The sequence below is a fragment of the Microtus oregoni genome, unplaced genomic scaffold (genome assembly GCF_018167655.1).
Source record: "Microtus oregoni isolate MIOR12 unplaced genomic scaffold, Mior012 000018F_ref0000195, whole genome shotgun sequence".
NCBI classification, from domain to species: Eukaryota; Metazoa; Chordata; class Mammalia; order Rodentia; family Cricetidae; genus Microtus; species Microtus oregoni.
The window spans coordinates 26,068,836-26,087,213 of NW_024543077.1; the positions used below are offsets into that span (position 1 = coordinate 26,068,836).

At 44.1% G+C, this 18,378-nt stretch overlaps 1 pseudogene; it reads left to right on the forward strand.

The window, feature by feature from the left end:
• Nucleotides 1-476: 476 nt before the first annotated feature.
• Nucleotides 477-920, forward strand: LOC121458938 (annotated as a pseudogene).
• Nucleotides 921-18,378: the final 17,458 nt, after the last annotated feature.

Consider the following 18,378-nt stretch of genomic DNA (forward strand, 5'->3'; position numbering starts at 1 on the left):
GAAATACACAAACTACTAAAACTAAACAGGAAGAAACAGTGAGTCCCAACAGATCAATAACAAGATTGATTTGGTGATCAAGTCTCAACATCCGTGGCACTATGGCAGAGGAATTGTATGAATTTGAGTCCAGGCTGGGCTACAGATTGAGATCAACAAAACTAAGCTACTTTGTTGAAATCATAAACAGAACGAATAAATCTTCAGCTAGATTTGAAAACAGAAAAAAAAAAACCCTCCCAACAAAGAAAGGTCCAGCATCAGAGGGATTCAAGGATGAAGTCTAGCAAATAAACAAAGAAAGAAAAAAGCTCACACTGCTGAAAAACTTTCAAAATACTGCGACGTAGGAAGTGGAAACTCATTTTACAAGACCATTATCCTGATATCAAAGCTAAACCAGAGAAAATCATACACCAAGAACCTTGATAGACATGAATGTTAAAATCCTCAGTAAGGAGCGATAGCGACGCAAGATGGCAGCCACCACAGGCTCAGGAGTAAAAGTCCCTCGAAAATTCCGACTGTAGGAAGAGCTGGAAGAAGGCCAGAAAGGAGTAGGCGATGGCACAGTTACCTGGGGTCTAGAGGACGATGAAGACATGACACTTACAAGATGGACAGGGATGATAATTGGGCCTCCAAGAACAATTTATGAAAACCGAATATACAGCCTTAAAATAGAATGTGGGCCTAAATACCCAGAAGCACCCTCATCTGTAAGATTTGTAACAGAAGTCAATATGAGCGGCATGAGTAGATCAAATGGCGTGGTGGACCCAAGGGCCACAGCAGTGCTGGCAAAGTGGCAGAATTCCCACAGCATCAAAGTCATCCTGCAGGAGCTTCGACGCTTGATGATGTCAAAAGAAAACATGAAGCTGCCACAGCCGCCAGAAGGACAGTGTTACAGCAATTAGTCACCAGGGCCCAGACCTCCGCTCCCAATCCACCCTAAGTCTTCATTTTCCACAAGAGTGAATTTTCTAGATTCATCTTGTAGATCTCAAAGTCCGGAGAGGCAGCTCCACTGAGACTTCATCCTGAGACACTGTTCTGATACTAATTTCTGTCCATTTGAAATACCTGAGTTGTGCTGTGTAACATCTTCTGTCAAGTGTAACCGCTGGCTGCCTAGTTGAACTTCTGGGATCAAGAAGGTGTGTTGATGAAGATAGAGACAGAGACCCACATTGGAGCACCAGAATGAGCTCCCAAGGTCCCAATGAGGAGCAGAAGGAGGGAGAACATAAGCAAGGAAGTCAGGACCACGAGGGGTGCACTCACCCACTGAGACAGTGGGGCTGATCTATTGGGAGCTCACCAAGGCCAGCTGGACTGGGACTGAAAAAGCATGGGATAAAACCGGACTCTCTGAACATGGTGGACAATGAGGGCTGATGAGAAGCCAAGGACAATGGCACTGGGTTTTGATCCTACTTCATGTTCCGGCTTTGTGGGAGCCTAGCCAGTTTGGATGTTTACCTTCCTAGACCTGGATGGAGGGGGGAGGACCTTGAACCTTCCACAGGGCAGGAAACCTTGACTGCTCTTCAGACTGGAGAGGGAAGGGGAGAGGAGTGGGGGGAGGGGGAGAGGAGTGGGAGGAAGGGGAGGGAAATGGGAGGCTGGGAGGAGGCAGAAATTTTTTTTTTTTTTCAAAAAAAAGGTGTGTTGAAATCAGTTTCCTTTGAGAGCGGTGGGCACAGCTATCGCAACTGTAAACAGACACATCACACAATGGCCTGGGTCTGCCTTTGCCCGCCCTGCCCTCCTGCCACAGCTGTGTGGTGGCTCTTAGACTAGATGGGAAGGCTTCAGGTAGCAGCCATGGGACTACTGCTGGACTTGGGGTGCTTTGGCTGTACCCCTGCTTCCTTAAGTTTTAAGTGATGCCCCGTCCAAGCCATCGTCTCCCCCATTCCTCCAATCCCGTCCTTGGCCAAGGCTTAGATTGTAACCTTCCCCTCCCTCTGAAATTGGCCATGGGTGAGGAATTCAGGGCTTCCTGTCTCCCCACCTTTATCAAGGGGTGCTGCTTTCCCCCTCCTCAATTCCCTTGTTGCCCATCACCACCCAACACTTGCTGTGGCCAGAAGCCATGAGATGAGGTTGGAAGAGCCTGGCCTCCCTCACTTAACTCTGGACCACATGTTCACTTGCCACCAGCCTGGGAAGGGGGTGCGGGATCGTCAGCCCTGCTGCCACCATCAGCCAATGCACTTTGAGCTCAGGTCTCGAGGTGAACAGAGCAGTCACGAGGCAACAAACATGCCAGTGCTCAGGGTCCTTGGTGATTCCGTCTAGAGAAAGGCCATGCAGAGAGTCCTAAGCGCACGGGGTTCTGTGTCGGTTCCTTTTCTCATAATCGCTTTGCTTTTTACAAACTGAAGAGGTTTGGACGGGGCACCCTGGCCACCCATCAGGTCTGAGGTGGAGCCTGACAGCTGGAGCAGAGGCCCTGACCCTGTGGACTCAGGTTTCAGTGTTGCTGCTCCTCAGACCTTCGGCAGGGACATGGAGGAGCTCCGTGTCACAAGTTTTCAGGGGGCCGGGCCTCCTGGCTCATTGCCATGTTCCCCACTTTGTTCAGGACCACTAAATGTTGAAATATGGATGCATACCGAAATAAAGGCAATTTGTTGTTTTAAAAAAAATCCTCAGTGAAGTATGTTGGGAGCAGTGAGATGCCAGATCCTGAATTTCTTGTAATCCCGTGATCTGAGTGCCTACTGCTGCTCTGAGCACGAGACCTTCAGGAGTTCCTGATGGCAGGAGAGTGGTTTCTGGTGGGTTTGGCTGGGGCGTGGCTATCTCTATATAATCTGCCCCTGAACACAATAAAGGGGGCATTCTTGGGGAATTCAAGGATGACCCGTGTCGCTGTCTCTCTGTCTGTGTGTGTCTGTGTATTTTAACCTCCAGCTCCCTTGCCCGAAGCTCGCCAACTGGGTGCCAGCGCACAGAGCCACAGAGTGCAAACATGGGGGCGTGGTGCTCGGCAAAGTACAAGCAAACTGAGCTAAAAGCACAAAAGAAGGACCTGGTCACATGGAACTTATCACAGGAGTGTGTGAAATTCAACATTTGAATGTCAATATACTAACGGCACCACTTTAATCAAATGAATCTTTAAAAATGGTTAACTCAAGTAAACATGGTAGAACACACCTAAAATGACAGGATCCTCAGGGTGGAGGGAGGAGTCTCACAAGTCCAGGGCTAGCCTGGGCTACAAAAAGAAGCCAGGATCAAAAGCAAACCATAAGAACTCTCTCATAAATCTATAAATCAAATATCAAATAAATTTATATTTTTGTTGTAAGAACAAAATTCTCAACAAATTATATACAAAAGAATAGAACTCAATGAAATCAAGGCCACTAGCTACTCCACGGCAAATGTCCTCTCAGGGGTGAGTAGTTGAGCTTTCTTCAGAACCAGACACTCTTTACTCCACAAGGTCGCTTCCATTCAGTGTATAACTGGAAGTTCTCACCAGAGTTACCAGTGGAGATAAAGAAAGAGACTGCATCCAAATTGGTACAAAAGGGGTAAAATTATCTCTCATTGTCGGTGGTATGATTTTATGGATAGAAAGCCCTTACAGTTCCACCAAAAGTCTTTCAGAAGCAATAAACTAATTCAGTAGAACTGTATAATACAAAGTCACCATTGAAAGCCTGTAGTGACAGGAGAGGTCAGGATGAGGAATGAGAAGAGGACTTCGGGGTCACGGCGATGCTCAATTTTTGCATCTGGGTCTAGCTTCCAGATGGGTCTACCTTCCAGATGGGTCTAGCTTCCAGATGGGTCTACCTTCCAGATGGGTCTATCTTCCTGATGGGTCTAGCTTCCAGATGGATCTACCGTCCAGATAGGTCTACCTTCCAGATGGGTTTACCTTCCAGATGGGTCTACCTTCCAGATGGGTCTAGCTTTCCAGATAGGTCTACCTTCCAGATGGGTCTAGCTTCACAGATAGGTCTACCTTCCAGATGGGTCTACCTTCCAGATGGGTCTACCTTCCAGATGGGTCTAGCTTCCAGATGGGTCTAGCTTACCAGATGGGTCTAGCTTACCAGATGGGTCTAGATTCCAGATGGGTCTATCTTCCAGATGCATCTAGATTCCAGATAGGTCTAGCTTCCCAGTTGGGTCTAGCTTCCCAGATGGGTCTAGCTTCCCAGATGGGTCTAGCTTTCCAGATGGGTCTAGCTTCCCAGATGGGTCTAGCTTTCCAGATGGATCTCGCTTCCCAGATGGGTCTAGATTCCAGATGGGTCTATCTTCCTGATGGGTCTACCTTTCTGATGGGTCTATCTTCCTGATGGGTCTACCTTCCTGACGGGTCTAGCCTCCAGATGGGCACTCAGGTTTGAAACCCTCATGAGTTTCACAAGATCTTATTCTCTAGAATACGCCCTGTCCCTTGTGAGTTCACACAGCCTCAAGAACACCCTAAGAACATCGGCCAGTTCTTTGAAAACTCAAACAAGAGAAAGAAGCATCTCGCCTTCCTCTACATGAATATAAGTCCCATTCATGAGCCGCTCATGGCTGTGTCTCACGTGCATTCTTTGCTGGACTCTAGGAGCATGTATTCAATGACTGCAACCTCTTTGCTCTCATCCAGAACAAGTCGATCTTTCTTTATGAGTCAACTGCCGTTGTTTTTTTAAATTTAGATTGATTAATTAATTCGCCAAAAATAGCTCATCCCGCAGGTTCTCAAAACATTTTAGAACTTTATTATTACTAAACCAAAAATTAAGACCCTGCTATGATCAAAGGGAAAGCTTCTGTCTCACAGTCATTTTTCTGGATCTAGAAAAAGCAAGTTGTTTGCATTCAAAGTCTATAGTGACCCTTTGCTGCTCCTAGCCCTCCAGCCTTGAGCTTGTTGTCACACAGTGAGTTCTGCTTTCCCTAGGTAGAGTCAAGGAAACCCCACGCTAGCCTCCCTTGAAGGTCAGACATAAACAGCTTCCCCAGTGAACGGGACAGGGAGGCCTCAGCACAGCCAGGAGGATTTTTCCATTCCTTCTCTCTCTTTCCCAAATGCTGAGAATATAAAGAAAGGGAGAAACAGTCATTAGACCCAAAGCTGGAAAAATCTTAAAACTGACACTTTTGGGAGAACTTTAAAATGTCAAAAATATTTTCCTCTTTCGGTACCACTTTCTCTGAACTCATCTTGTATACATCTCTAAAGAATAGTTAGCTATCATACAGAACTAACCCAAATTCACATTTCAAAATCCAAATATCTCCTGTGACCTTCTAAAAGTAGAATAAATGGACAAAATTACAGTGTTCGGTCAATTGAACCAACATTTGTTAACGACAACTTTCTACACTTAAGCGAAGACTGGAGTCTTTGAAAGGACACATTCTGTCTCCCAAGGCTCGCACATATTGTGTGTCTCTCAAACCCAAACGTGAACAATCTGAAAGGAAAGACACTGGCTTGCTGCCACTTGCAGCATGAGCAAACCAGCTCACGGGCTGTGCTATGGCTGCCCAGCCGCAGCCTTCCAAAGACTCATTAAGACAAAGCAGTTTGCACATGTGTTTGCTAAGGGCCACGTAAGCCCTCTCCTCGCTACTCTCAATGAACATTCTTACGGGCGAATTTTTATGTGCGCGATGAGGCAAGAATTCTATGGACTATTTAGTTGAGCAGATGTGATGGAGTAAAGAAACCAAGTCTGCCAAAAACACTGTAAAGAAGGTTCTTGAAAGATTTTAATAAAGTAACTCTTTACTTTTAATGCCATAACCATAGGGTGAGGTGGGCTGTTTTGGGGGCTGTTTTTGCTTCATTTGTTTCTTTTAAAAGAGGAAAAATGACACCCAAACCCTAGGAAGCCATAACCTTCCCGTCTGACTATGAAGCATCCTAACAAGGTAAGAGGTGATGGTGTGAAGGTGAATAAAGACAGCCAAGGCTATCCCATGACCTCAACACATGACAGACAGCCAAGGCTATCCCATGACCTCTACACATGATGGACAGCCAAGGCTATCCCATGACCTCAACACATGACAGACAGCCAAGGCTATCCCAGGACCTCTACACATGACAGACAGCCAAGGCTATCCCAGGACCTCTACACATGACAGACAGCCAAGGCTATCCCAGGACCTCTACACATGACGGACAGCCAAGGCTATTCCAGGACTACACATGACAGATAGTCAAGGCTATCCCAGGACCTCTACACATGATGGACAATTAAGGCTATCCCAAGACCTCTACACGTATAGTGCCAGATGCCTGCACTAACACACTATGTACACACATGCAACACACACATTTCCTAAGAGACAAATCAGGTTTGAGAGCTCCGTGGCTCGAGTTCTAACAGAATCTTAAACTCCCATTTCTCCACCTCCCATTGTGCCAGTCCCTCCACACTCCCTTTATACCTACAAATAAAAGATCCATGAGTCACCCAGACTTTTTCTGTGCCCAAGGATTCCTAAATACAAAGAGTTCTACAGCGTCTTCCATGGCAACACAAAGCCACTAAGCCATCCTGATGCAAGGGAACATTGACACTGCAAGGGGCAAGCAGAGAAAACTGTCTCCACTTACACAAAAACTGTAGCCAGGCCTCCGAGGAGAAATGGCAATCGATTGTGCCTGGAGAGCTCTAAGACGCCCCCGTGAGGATTATCGCTTCACTTTGCTGTGTCCTTCTTGAGCATAGATTTTCCTCGAATCTTCACGTCACCGTTCTGTTCTAAGGATTCAGAGCTCCGGGATCAGCTTGGCTCCCACCCGAAATCCTGTTCTGACATCCTGAAGTTTACAGTGAAGAAAGGAAATAAAAAATAGAACCATGCAATAAGAAATAGTGCTTATCTTTAAAAGAAATGGCAAGACTGGCTGAAGCTGTGGATACCCCTGCGTGTTTTCCCGGCTATTTTGTTGTTGCTGTTTTTGTTGTTTGGGTTTTAGGGGTTTTTATTGTTGTTGTTTAGTTTTCTTATCAAACCTTGGAGTAGTATTGAAATTCCTAAATCTTTACTGGAAAGAATATTATAAGAGAAAATGGAAAAATATGTGAAATAAAAACTCCTAATCAGTGAGATAACTAGAACCCTGTAATTCTTTTAATCTTAGCATCGTTTATGAAACCAGCTCCCTGCTCTCCCCTGCCGCCACCACCTTCAGCCAATGGTCTAATTTCAGGTACTGAGGACCCAATTGGAAGACAGATTGCTATTCATCTTAATGGGAATGCAGGAGTCCTCCACATGCTGATTGCTTGATTTTAAATTGCCCTATCAAAATGCCACATACACATAAGCAATTGTGAAAATCCCTTTCGGCTTCTGGGTTCCAATTACAAACAATCAGACTTTAAAAAAAAAATCTCCAGAGGAAACATCAAGTTGAATGCATGAAGGGCAGCAGTGGGGAGGCTTCTCTGGTCACTTGATGAATAAACCAGTGCCTAAGCACCACAGATTATGCAAAATGCATAAATTGCAAAGCAACCATCAAAATGGAATTACTTATGCATCCGTCCATTAAAAGCTTCTTCAAGCTGACTCATTTAGGCCTCAAAGTTCAGAACATAATCTCATTATCACAGTGCTCTCTTCCCTTCCCGTGGAAGACACAAACTAGAATCACTAAAAAGTTTCCTTAACAAGTCATGGTTAGATAAAGAAGAAAAAAAAAAAAAAAACCTCGGGAACTTCATGAGGAATGACTGTGTTCCCTTCGGGTCTCACCGACCTTCCCCCTGGAGAAATGACCTCATATTAGTTACACAGCTTTTTAAACCATGCTCGCTGCTCTAAGGGGTTCAGACTTTGTAACATCAATGAGTTGGACTTGCCCTAGCAGACAATTTTAAGGCCTCTTCCATGTCTACTTTATTCTTTCTAAGTCTATACTAACACACATTTCTGCATGTTTCCTAAATCAACTTGTGTTGATGGAAACATGGTTTTAAAAACAGGGATTCACCTCTACCTGACCTCCGTCTTCTACAGCAAAAGAAAACCGAAGTCCACACAGCTGAGCCAAGGTTGTGCGGCTAGCTGGCCCTGCCTGGGACTCTGCTCCTCACCCACACCTCATAAAATGTCTCCCTTAGTAGTACAAAATGACATTACCACCCTTCAAATCAGATTCCCCTAAAACTAAACAGAGTTTAGAACAGAATCCACGGGAGTAGTCTGAACACACATGAAAAGAAGAAATCAAAACGCGCATGCGTTTGCGGATCCAAGAATCGTGGTTTCATCGGCCAGCAGCTACGCATCTCTTCTCCCACTGCTCTTTAAACTAAATCCATGACCTTCTAGGATCTGACCTTGCATAACCTTAGGAAGCATCTGTGTCCTGTATGTTTATACTGTCCCCACGCAGCACACTTGACTGTTCACGTACACTGACAGCTCTCTTCACACAAACAACAGGAAGGAGACAGTGCCTTGGCACTGAGGGGAAGTAGGGAATCTACACTTCTCCGGGGACTCTTGAGGAAAGGGCCGTGTGAAGCAGTGTAAGAAGCAGAAGGTGGGAAACTGACCGAGTGAATCTGAAAGTTTTGTTTCTAACATGATACATACTCCAATTGACAGTGTTGATACTTTTTAGTTATGAAGATCTGGCAAAGGCCAGCATCTGAGTGTTCCATACTCACTGATTAAACTGTAACATTTTCATTTTGTAACTTACACATCCGTGACTTTAACCAGTCATGTGAGATGCACTTAATTTATTTTAAAATAAAAATATTATTCCAGGCATAGTGGAACCTATCGGTAATTCTAAGGCTGGGGCAGGAATATTATGAGTTCCAGACTAGCTTAGTATATGCACAGACACAGACACGCACACACACACACACACACACACACACACACACACGCGCGCACATGTACTTTTCCTAAAGCAGTATAAACAAGCTTGTCCTAGAGATTTCTAACAGAAATTTTATGATGAATCAATTTCAACTCCTTAAAAAGAACCCTAGAGCTAGAGAGACTAAACCTGCCGTGGCTGAAGCCCTGATGGCCAAGGAAGGTCTAAGAGATAAAGTGAGATGATGCCAGTGTTTCACGGATTCATATCATGTCCCTGGATGGCCAGCAGAAGGTGGCATAAGGGATGTGTGAGCTCGGAACTCATGGTCTTTGTTTCTCCCTCCATTAAGTGCAAGTCAATATTTCAAAACTACCATGTGACATATGAACAAGTTGACTGGTAAAAGGGAATTCTGTCCCTTACATGTATTTTAAAATAAAATGGATGGAAATAGAAAACACTATCCTGAGTGAGGTAAGCCAGACCCAAAAAGAGGAACATGGGATGTACTCACTCATATTTGGTTTCTAGCCATAAACCAAGGACATTGAGCCTATAATTAGTGATCCTAGAGAAGCTAAATAAGGAGAACCCAAAGAAAAACATATAGGCATCCTCCTGAATATTAACCTTCAGCAAGCGATGAAAGGAGACAGAGACAGAGACCCACATTGGAGCACAGGACTGAAATCTCAAGGTCCAAATCAGGAGCAGAAGGAGAGAGAGCACGAGCAAGGAACTCAGGACCGTGAGGGGTGCACCCACACACTGAGACAATGGGGATGTTCTACTGGGAACTCACCAAGACCAGCTGGCCTGGGTCTGGAAAAGCCTGGGATAAAACCGGACTCTCTGAACATAACGGACAATGAGGACTACTGAGAACTCAAGAACAATGGCAATGGGTTTCTGATCCTACTGCACGCACTGGCTTTGTGGGAGCCTAGGCAGTTTGGATGCTCAACTTACTAGACCTGGATGGAGGTGGGAGTTCCTTGGACTTCCCACAGGACAGGGAACCCTGATTGCTTTTCGGGCTGAGGGGGGGGGGGGACTTAATTGGGGGAGGGAGAGGGAAATGGGAGGCGGTGGTGGGGAAGAGACAGAAATCTTTAATAAATAAATGAATTTTTAAAAAATATGCATATATTAATAATGTATGGTACTATGTATTAACATTATAATAATGTATTCTATTAATGTGTACATGTGTTATTATAGTGTATATCAATAATATATGTTAAGAATATAGAAACAGACCAACAGAGGAGGATGTGAGATAGGAGAGTACATCAGTTGCTCTTTGTTCTATAGACTTTTCACAGCAAGCAATCAAAAACTTCACAAAGTTAAGGGAAGGACTAACTAAAGAGGGAACACCCTGCCCCAGAGCCCCTGAGAGGGCAGCAGCCTCTGGAGGTAGCCCAGACAAAATGAGGTCAGAGGTAAAGGGAGTCCTGCTATTGCCTGGCTGCCTACACTTCTTCCTGGTGAGTATGTCTACCCTGTAGCTGCCATCTTTCCTATCCTCCCCTGACATCAGCACCCAGCTTCCTCAATCTTCCAACATGGACTGAAGACCAGCAGCTCCCAAGGAATCTTCCAGGCCTTCAATGCCAGAGACTTCTCAGACCTCCAGCTTCATGGTATGAGCAGCTATGGGATTCTGAACATGTAGGGCACCCATTGTAGGACTACCTAGTCCATAACCTTTAAGCCAGTTGAAGAATTCCTCTTTAATAATCCATTCCTTCTTACAGTTCTGTTCTCCTACAGAGCCCTAATGAATACGAAGATGGTGGGAGGAGAGTCTTGTAGATTGTTCTCATGACTTATGCTGGAATGAAAACTGGACAAGGACAGTCCTTCTGCCAGAAGACTTCACACCTACCGACCTACCCTCTCCATACCTGCCTACCTGTTCTTCTCTCTTCTGTTAACAGTACTCCTCTCTGGCAGAAAACTCCCTTTCACACCCAGCTAGCACTGGGTGTCTCTTGGAGGAGATCTCTCTTCTTCAGTGTGGCCTGAGGAGTTCAACAACTTCTTTATGAACTAGAATCACCATCATTCTCTACTCAGTCCTCAGAGAAATTAAGCATCTTGGCTGAAACCGTGACGACAAACTACACCAGGATCAGAACCCAGGTATCTCCTGTGCTAAAATGCTTACTTTCTTCATTCCATTCCCTCGCTCTTATAAACTATTACAGCTTACCAGCAGCTGGCTCAGCCAGTGTTCTCTGACCAATTCCTACACACACTGTCAGACGTCAGAGGCAAAAGAAAGATGATGCAAAATATGGGGAAACATTATAATTTTCATTACAAATTATTAAATTGTAATTCCCAAGCAATACCAGCTTCTGCAAAGAAAGGTAAGTTAAGAGAAGGAAGAGTAAGGAGGTAAGGTTGTTTTCCTTCTGGAAAACCAGGAAAGTCACCACACCCTGCTGCCCATGGACCCTGGTGGAACAGCCTATTCTAAAACAACTCTCCTGAGATTTCTGTGAAAATAAGGAAGTTGTTTTCAATGAAGTCTTACAGAGATAATGGCCTAGAACAAATGTCAAGGACAAAGTTAAATGCTAGACCCAGACATTTTATCCTTAGTGGGAAAACACGTAAGAGAAAAATCACCAAAAAAAAAAAGATCAAGCCTCCATTTTCACAGCTGGTAGATTGTGGCTGTTAACAGCAAGTGGATTTCCCCACTTTGTTTAGCCTTGAAAGCCTTTTTCTCCAACAGAGTCTTGTATAGAAAACCACAGCTGGACTATCTACAGGAAATCCCTATCCACTCACCTTACCCAACCCAGGCCTCTCGGGCACCCAAGTGCACTTCCAAAGCGTGTCTTCCGAGAGCATCTCCACCCTGTTCTACTCTGAAAGCCTGCAGTCAAGAAAAGCATAGCGAAGCCTGTGTACCACACAGCCAACTGAGAGCATGTGATATGCAATGACATGCCTGCCAAGACGCTTCGGACACCCAGAGGTAGCAAGATGATAATCGCTGGCTTGCTCGACACTTACTACACACCAGACTCTGGAACTTTTTATATGGGTTACTTGATGTGAATTATCTCACTAGCCCAGGAAATAAGGACTACTGCAAGCACACAGGAAGAAAAAGCTGAAACTGACAAGGACTTGGAAACTGCCTAAAGTGACAAAGCAGACCAGCGGGGCCATGAGGGATCAGAGTCCAGGCAGTCTGGGACACTGGTGCCTACTAATGTGGATCCCGGATGATGAAACCACACAGACATCAAGATGAGCCAACGGTGCTTTCTGGGGTTTACATGGTTTCTCACTGCTACCATAGATGCCCATTTCTAATATCTGGGTGGGGAAGTCACGGGATGCCTTGACAGCTTCATGAAGTCATCTTAAACAAGAACTGTCAGCAAGGGCTCCGGCCTGCACTCTCCTGGTACTCTAAAGGGGTCTTCCAGGTCGTCCCTGCTATCCCAGGTCATCCAGGCCTGTTTAAATTTTCTTTACACTGCAATGGGCACCACACATTACAATTCACTACATGCAGAAGCAGACACAAGAAGCAACCCTCTTCTAGCAAGTCAAATCAAAGAATCTGAAAAGTAATTCATTTTAGAAATTAGTTTTGTTCATTGTATCCATGAAGATACAATGTATACCTGAAGTGGAACTTATTATTGTAAATGAGCTGAAACATGTTGTTATTTATATATTATTGCTAATGGAACAAATACTAATAGAAATATATACTGCATTCCCTAAACATACCTTTGGATGACCTCAACCATTGTCAATAGTGTAAGAGAGTTCAGAGACAAAACCCTTAAGAACATCTACTTTTTTTTTATCTCTATAGTATTAGAGAACCTACTGCTCAAAATTAAAAACTTCAGTATTAGTTAAATAGATGATAAAAGCCACAGGTATATTTTCTTTTCACCTAGTTCTTTGTGAAGAGTTAAATTGATAAAATTAGATTATCCTTTAAAGTTACACTTAAAATAAAGTTATACTATAAGATAAAATACTCTATCTCTGAAACATAGTTTAAATTAAGTAGCATTAATTCTAATATTTCAAAGTTGTATTTAACATATATTTTTCTATATAATACTAATCTCAGACTTCAGTAGCAGCTAAGCTTTTAACAACCTAACAATGAAGGTCAGTAACATATAATTCAAAAGTGTTGACAGGAAAGACACAGTTAACACACACCAAAAATACTAATATGAGTAGTTAATTTTTTAAATACAGCATGGCAAGAAAACATAAGTACAGGAGAATTGTCCGTATTCTGATGAGAACAGGAGAATGCTGGAAAGAAGGAAGCCCATTCCCCTCATTCCAGCCCTGATGTAGGTGTTGCTTTCTATGTGTTGCTTTCATTGGTTAATTAATAAAGAAACTGCCTTGGCCCTGATAGGACAGAAAATTGGGTACGCAGACTAGATAGAACAGAATGCTGGGAGAAAGAAGCCGAGTCAGGCAGTCACCATGATTCTCCCACCCAACACAGACGCAGGTTAAGATCTTCCCTGGTAAGCCACACCTTGTGGTGCTACACACATTATTAGAAATGGGTTAAAGCAAGATGAGCTAGTTAGCCAGTAAGAGACTAAAACTAATGGGCCAAGCAGTGTTTAAAAGAATACAGTTTCCGTGTAATTATTTCGGGTAAAGCTAGCCGTGCAGGAGCGGGCAGCGGGAACTCAGCCTGCTGCTGCTCCTCACTACCCAGCCCAGACCACCAAGAAGCAAGATGTAACCTGCCCAACTAAAAGGTACTGAGCCACGTGGCTAACATAATCAGAATCATGGGTTAATGTAAGTGATAAGAGCTAATAAGAAGCCTGAGCTAATGGGCCAATCAGTTTTATAACTTATGGAGATCTCTGTGTGATTTTTTGGGGGGCTTGCCGGCTGTGGGGTACTGGGTGGGACAGAAACCCCAACAAGCAGCCTCTCGTGTTACAATAATGTAGTTTTCAAAATGTTTATTCATGTGCTTCAACTCTGTAAGTCTCTGATCTTCTACAACTTAGGTTGGATTATTTGTACCTAGAATAAACGTAACCACAAATACCATCAAAAGCATCTACTAGAAATCAAGATGATCACATGGTATAGAGTTGTATACAAGTATGTTACATGCAACAAACACTTCTTCCCTGACAGAAAGCATTAGAGATTATAAAATATATAAGCATGGAGCGTGGAAACACTATCTTCTCTACAAGCAAGAAGAGAGAAAAACTGATAAAGGAAAAAAAATGCGCCACCCAACAGGCAGGAAAGAGTTGCCTTTAGTCATTGTGATTAAAAATACTGACAGAACATTACACATGTTAACTATAAGTGTACATCATAACTATTTATACTGATCTTAAATTACTCTGTCTGCTTCCTTCTCAGAAGAAGAAAGGGCAGGAAATTTCTATTCTCAACTTACCATTTGAAAATAGACATTTTAATCATGTTTTTTAAAATGGCACTGATTTCTCTTACAATGATAAGGCAGTGACCACAGTGTGCTTTGAACTGTCTGATTCTAGATAAAGGAACAAAAAGCCCCCAGAGCAAGAACAGTGCATAAAGTCGAAGAAATAATAAAATCCAGGCTACCATCTCCAGCATAAACCGGCGCTTCTGCTCCTTCCTCCTTCTCAGAAATATATTTAAAAGTCATCTTTTCAGAAAGGACTTGAAATGCTGTTATTGTTTGAGGGAAAGAATCTTCAAGTTATCACCATTTTCCCAGAGACACCAGACTCTGCCCTTAGTCAGAGAATAGTCCTAATTACCGAGACAGCATGGAGCCTCGTAAGGTGACTTGTCTGAATTAAATCAAGGAGGCTGAGTGTGAACATTCAGACTTTGGGAAATATCACACAACCTTGGCCAAGGTCGTCTCACCAGGGTCCCAGTAAGTGGGCTGTAATTCTTTAGGATAAAGACCATTATCTACTGTGGCAAATTTAGGTAATATGGCTAGAAGACAGAATGTAAGTTTTAACCTTTTAATTCTGCACTAAGTTTTTTAAAAATATACATGGAAACATGGGATTCCTTCATACAAACAGAAATCATAGAAGGGAAGCTCACTTAGGGCCGAGTCTGTCACTGGGAAGGCATGTCGGAGCTGCTCCAATCACGGCATCTGGAGCATGGCACAAAGGCTGCTCAAACCACAGCAGATCAGAGAGCACAGAGAGAGGCAGGTGGAATCCACAGGCAGGTAAAATGGTCTTGGATCTACCTCCATGTACTTACTTCCTCTAACTCTATCCTATCCCCAACTTTCAGAACATCCTACAACACAGCCACTAACTGGGGACAAAATGTCTAAAACATGAGTGTGGTGAGGACAGTTCAGATTCAACTTCTAACAATATTCATTTTCTAATATAATATTAAACGAAAATTCCTGTCCACAAAAGGGTGAGTCAATCTTCATTAAACAGTCATTAAATACCATACTCCCGAACAAAGGACACCAGTAACTCTCACGGCAGATAAAGACCATGGTATCACAAATGTCTGTCTTAAGCTCATCTTCCCACATCTTAAAGTGTGTCACTGAATTATAAAAACAGAAACATGGATGTTTTTAAATAATGATATTATCTTTAGGATAGCAATAATAATATTAAAAACTCATATGACAGAACCCAGGAAAGATTTGAACGTTTCTAAATTTAAAAAAAAATCAAGTTCACAATGCTACATTACATTCAAAGATCTTATATATCTCTACTAACTGAAAGACCCTCGGGGAGGACCTTCCCTCAGGAGGAGACCCGTAGACCCAAGGAACAGTCCGAGATCACTAGCTGTAAACGGCAAGAGGTTTCTTTATTGAGAGTACACAGGTACCTGAGGGCGGCAGAGTCTATTTGGAAGACTTGCACATGCTCAGGCTAGGCACGGGGTCTTTTATATGGAAACAGGCGGGCGGCAGAAGCAGGCCTACAGAAGCAGATGCATGGTTACAGGGATCCCATTGGTCCTTTCTAATGCGGCAATGCGGCGAGGGGTTTACTTGAGGACAAACCCCCTGGCTCTTGGCTGGGGACACAAACGTCTGATAACAGCTGACTAGGCTCTATCTAGGGCATATGTGGTCTTCCCCAGAACTCTTCGTTCCCCTCCTAGGCCAGATATCTGACCCCAGATGTCCTGTTTGGCAGCCTAGGAGTACTGACCTTACCCTGAACTTTACTTGTTTGTTTTAAAGCCTTGCAAAATGGCGTTACAGCAGCTAAGCTGGGGCTTTCACTAACATCATGAAGTGACAGTATGACAGCTTCAGATGGCTGTTTTGTTTTACCTCGTCCCTCAAAGATGTATTCCCAGAAAGAATCTGGCTGAGCAGACTTCACCATGGCAATCATACAGTGTGACTATCTGCCTTGTCCCAAGAGCCAGGCACTCTAAAGGAACCCATAATCTGGCAATTATCCACAAATCTCTCACTTCAGCTAAAGAAGCCACGCTTCATAGGAATGATCTCTCCTGACCAAAGGGAAAAAGAGTAGACCCTGTAGAAAACATTCACCAAACCACTTCCTCCTATCAGGGCCCACCACAGGCACCAGAGGGAAAACTCAGAGACCAAGACCCAAGTACTTACCCTAGAGGTTACCCTTCCTTATAGATCCTTGGCCATCTTTCTGGAATAGTCAAAACACTGGCTCCCTCACAATTAGCCAGAATATTCCTCTCCCGCAACAAAGACTGGACGTTAAAATTCTTCAATAAAAACCTACCTAGAATCAGTCACGGCAAAGGCTCAGAGGAGGCTCACAAACCTCCAGGCACCATCTCAAACTTAACTGGACTTGGAGAAAACTCTTTCCCAAGGTCCTCCCTGCTCAGACAGGGTGTTCTACCTGGAAACTGTGGGGTTAGAGCTGAGAACAGCCCCCAGCTCTGGAGGGTGACCCTGCGACTGTCCTCAGTCACAGAGAAGCTTCCTAGTCCTTGCATTCGGCTTTTCCCTACTAAACGGGGGGGGGGGGGGGGACATGTTGAAGCTTCTTCAAGGCTGAACAAGACAGTCCCTGGTATCTTCTTATCGTACCCTCTGTGCATAGCAACATCTTGCGCCAGTTCCTTAGAATGTTCTGGAAGCTGCTTTGCCTAAGGCAGAACGTTCTCAGACAAAGTGCTTTGAAGTGAGGCCACCGTCAGATGCCAGAGCCCCACAGTCTCTAGTAAGCCCTGTTCAAAGCATTTTTCATGTCCAAAAAAAAATCTTTTCATAGTTAATTTTCCACAACCTTCCAGCTTTGCCCAGCAAACTACAAACACAGCATCACCCACACGGGTCCTCACTCCCATCCCTTTTCTATAAAGAAACTGGAGGCCTACAATTTACAAAGTAGCCACACAGCCACAAAGTAACTAAAACAGAAATTTAATACCAAGTCCGAGAGGAATTATTTATAAGAAAAAATTTATTGGAAGAAAAAGACTAATTTTTTTTGAGTGACTGAATAATACTGTGTGTTAGCAGAACAGCTCTGGATGTCAAAAGAAAATCATAGGGAATGAAGACAATTCTCTGTGTTTTCTTTATCACACCACAACAAAATATCCGAGACAAGTAACTTTACAAAAAGAAAAGGGTTGTTTAGCTAAGACTGAAGACCAGGATTGGAGGGATGGACTGGTGTTGTCTGTGGTGAGGATGTGGCTGCCAAACAATGGCAGGAAGGCAGGAAGGGAAGAGTCACATCTCAAACCTAAAGAGACTGGCAGATTATATGACCCTTTCTGAGAACACACCTCCATGACCCAAAGACCTCCCTGGTCCTTCCTCTACTGGGCTCAACACTCCCCAGTAGTTCCTCTCTGAGACTCAAACCATTAACACGCTGAGCCCAGAACACTGCGCAGGAAGCTGTAGTTGGCACAAATGTGTGACGAGCTGCCCCTCGGCAGGCATCGCTGCCTTTTATCTTCCAAACTCCCTTCTGTCACCCACAGTCACTAATTATCAGCTTTCTGCCACTCTCCTGTAATGGGGAGTTAGCCTTAGCAGGCCTTTCCCTGCCTTCGACAGCAGACAAACTCTTGGAGTGCCAATATCAGAAAGGAAACACCAGGACACCTTTGTTGAAGCCACAATCCACAAGCTCCCATACCGGTAACTTCCCTAACCAAGTACGAATGACTTGGTCATCAGTTGTATTTATTGCTGTCCTGGAGACACCGCAAGCTCAAGAATAACAGCCACAGCTAAACAGCTGTTTATCCCATGATTCCTGTCAGCCAACGATTCGTGAGTACTTGCCAGGTTTTAACTCTTCTAAAACTAAAGCAGGGCCGGGGAGATGGCTCAGCAAGTAAGAGGCATTTGCCACCGAGTCTACAGATCTGGGATGGCCCAGAACTTAGCGAGTGGACTTGCATGGAGACGTCAACAGGAGGTAGGGAGTGACACATAACGTGAGCTACAAAAGAAAGAACTACCCCGGTTTGCCCCTGGACAGGGGCTGCTCAGCTTTGCTGGCACTGGTATGCTCAGAACAATGCCTAGCAGA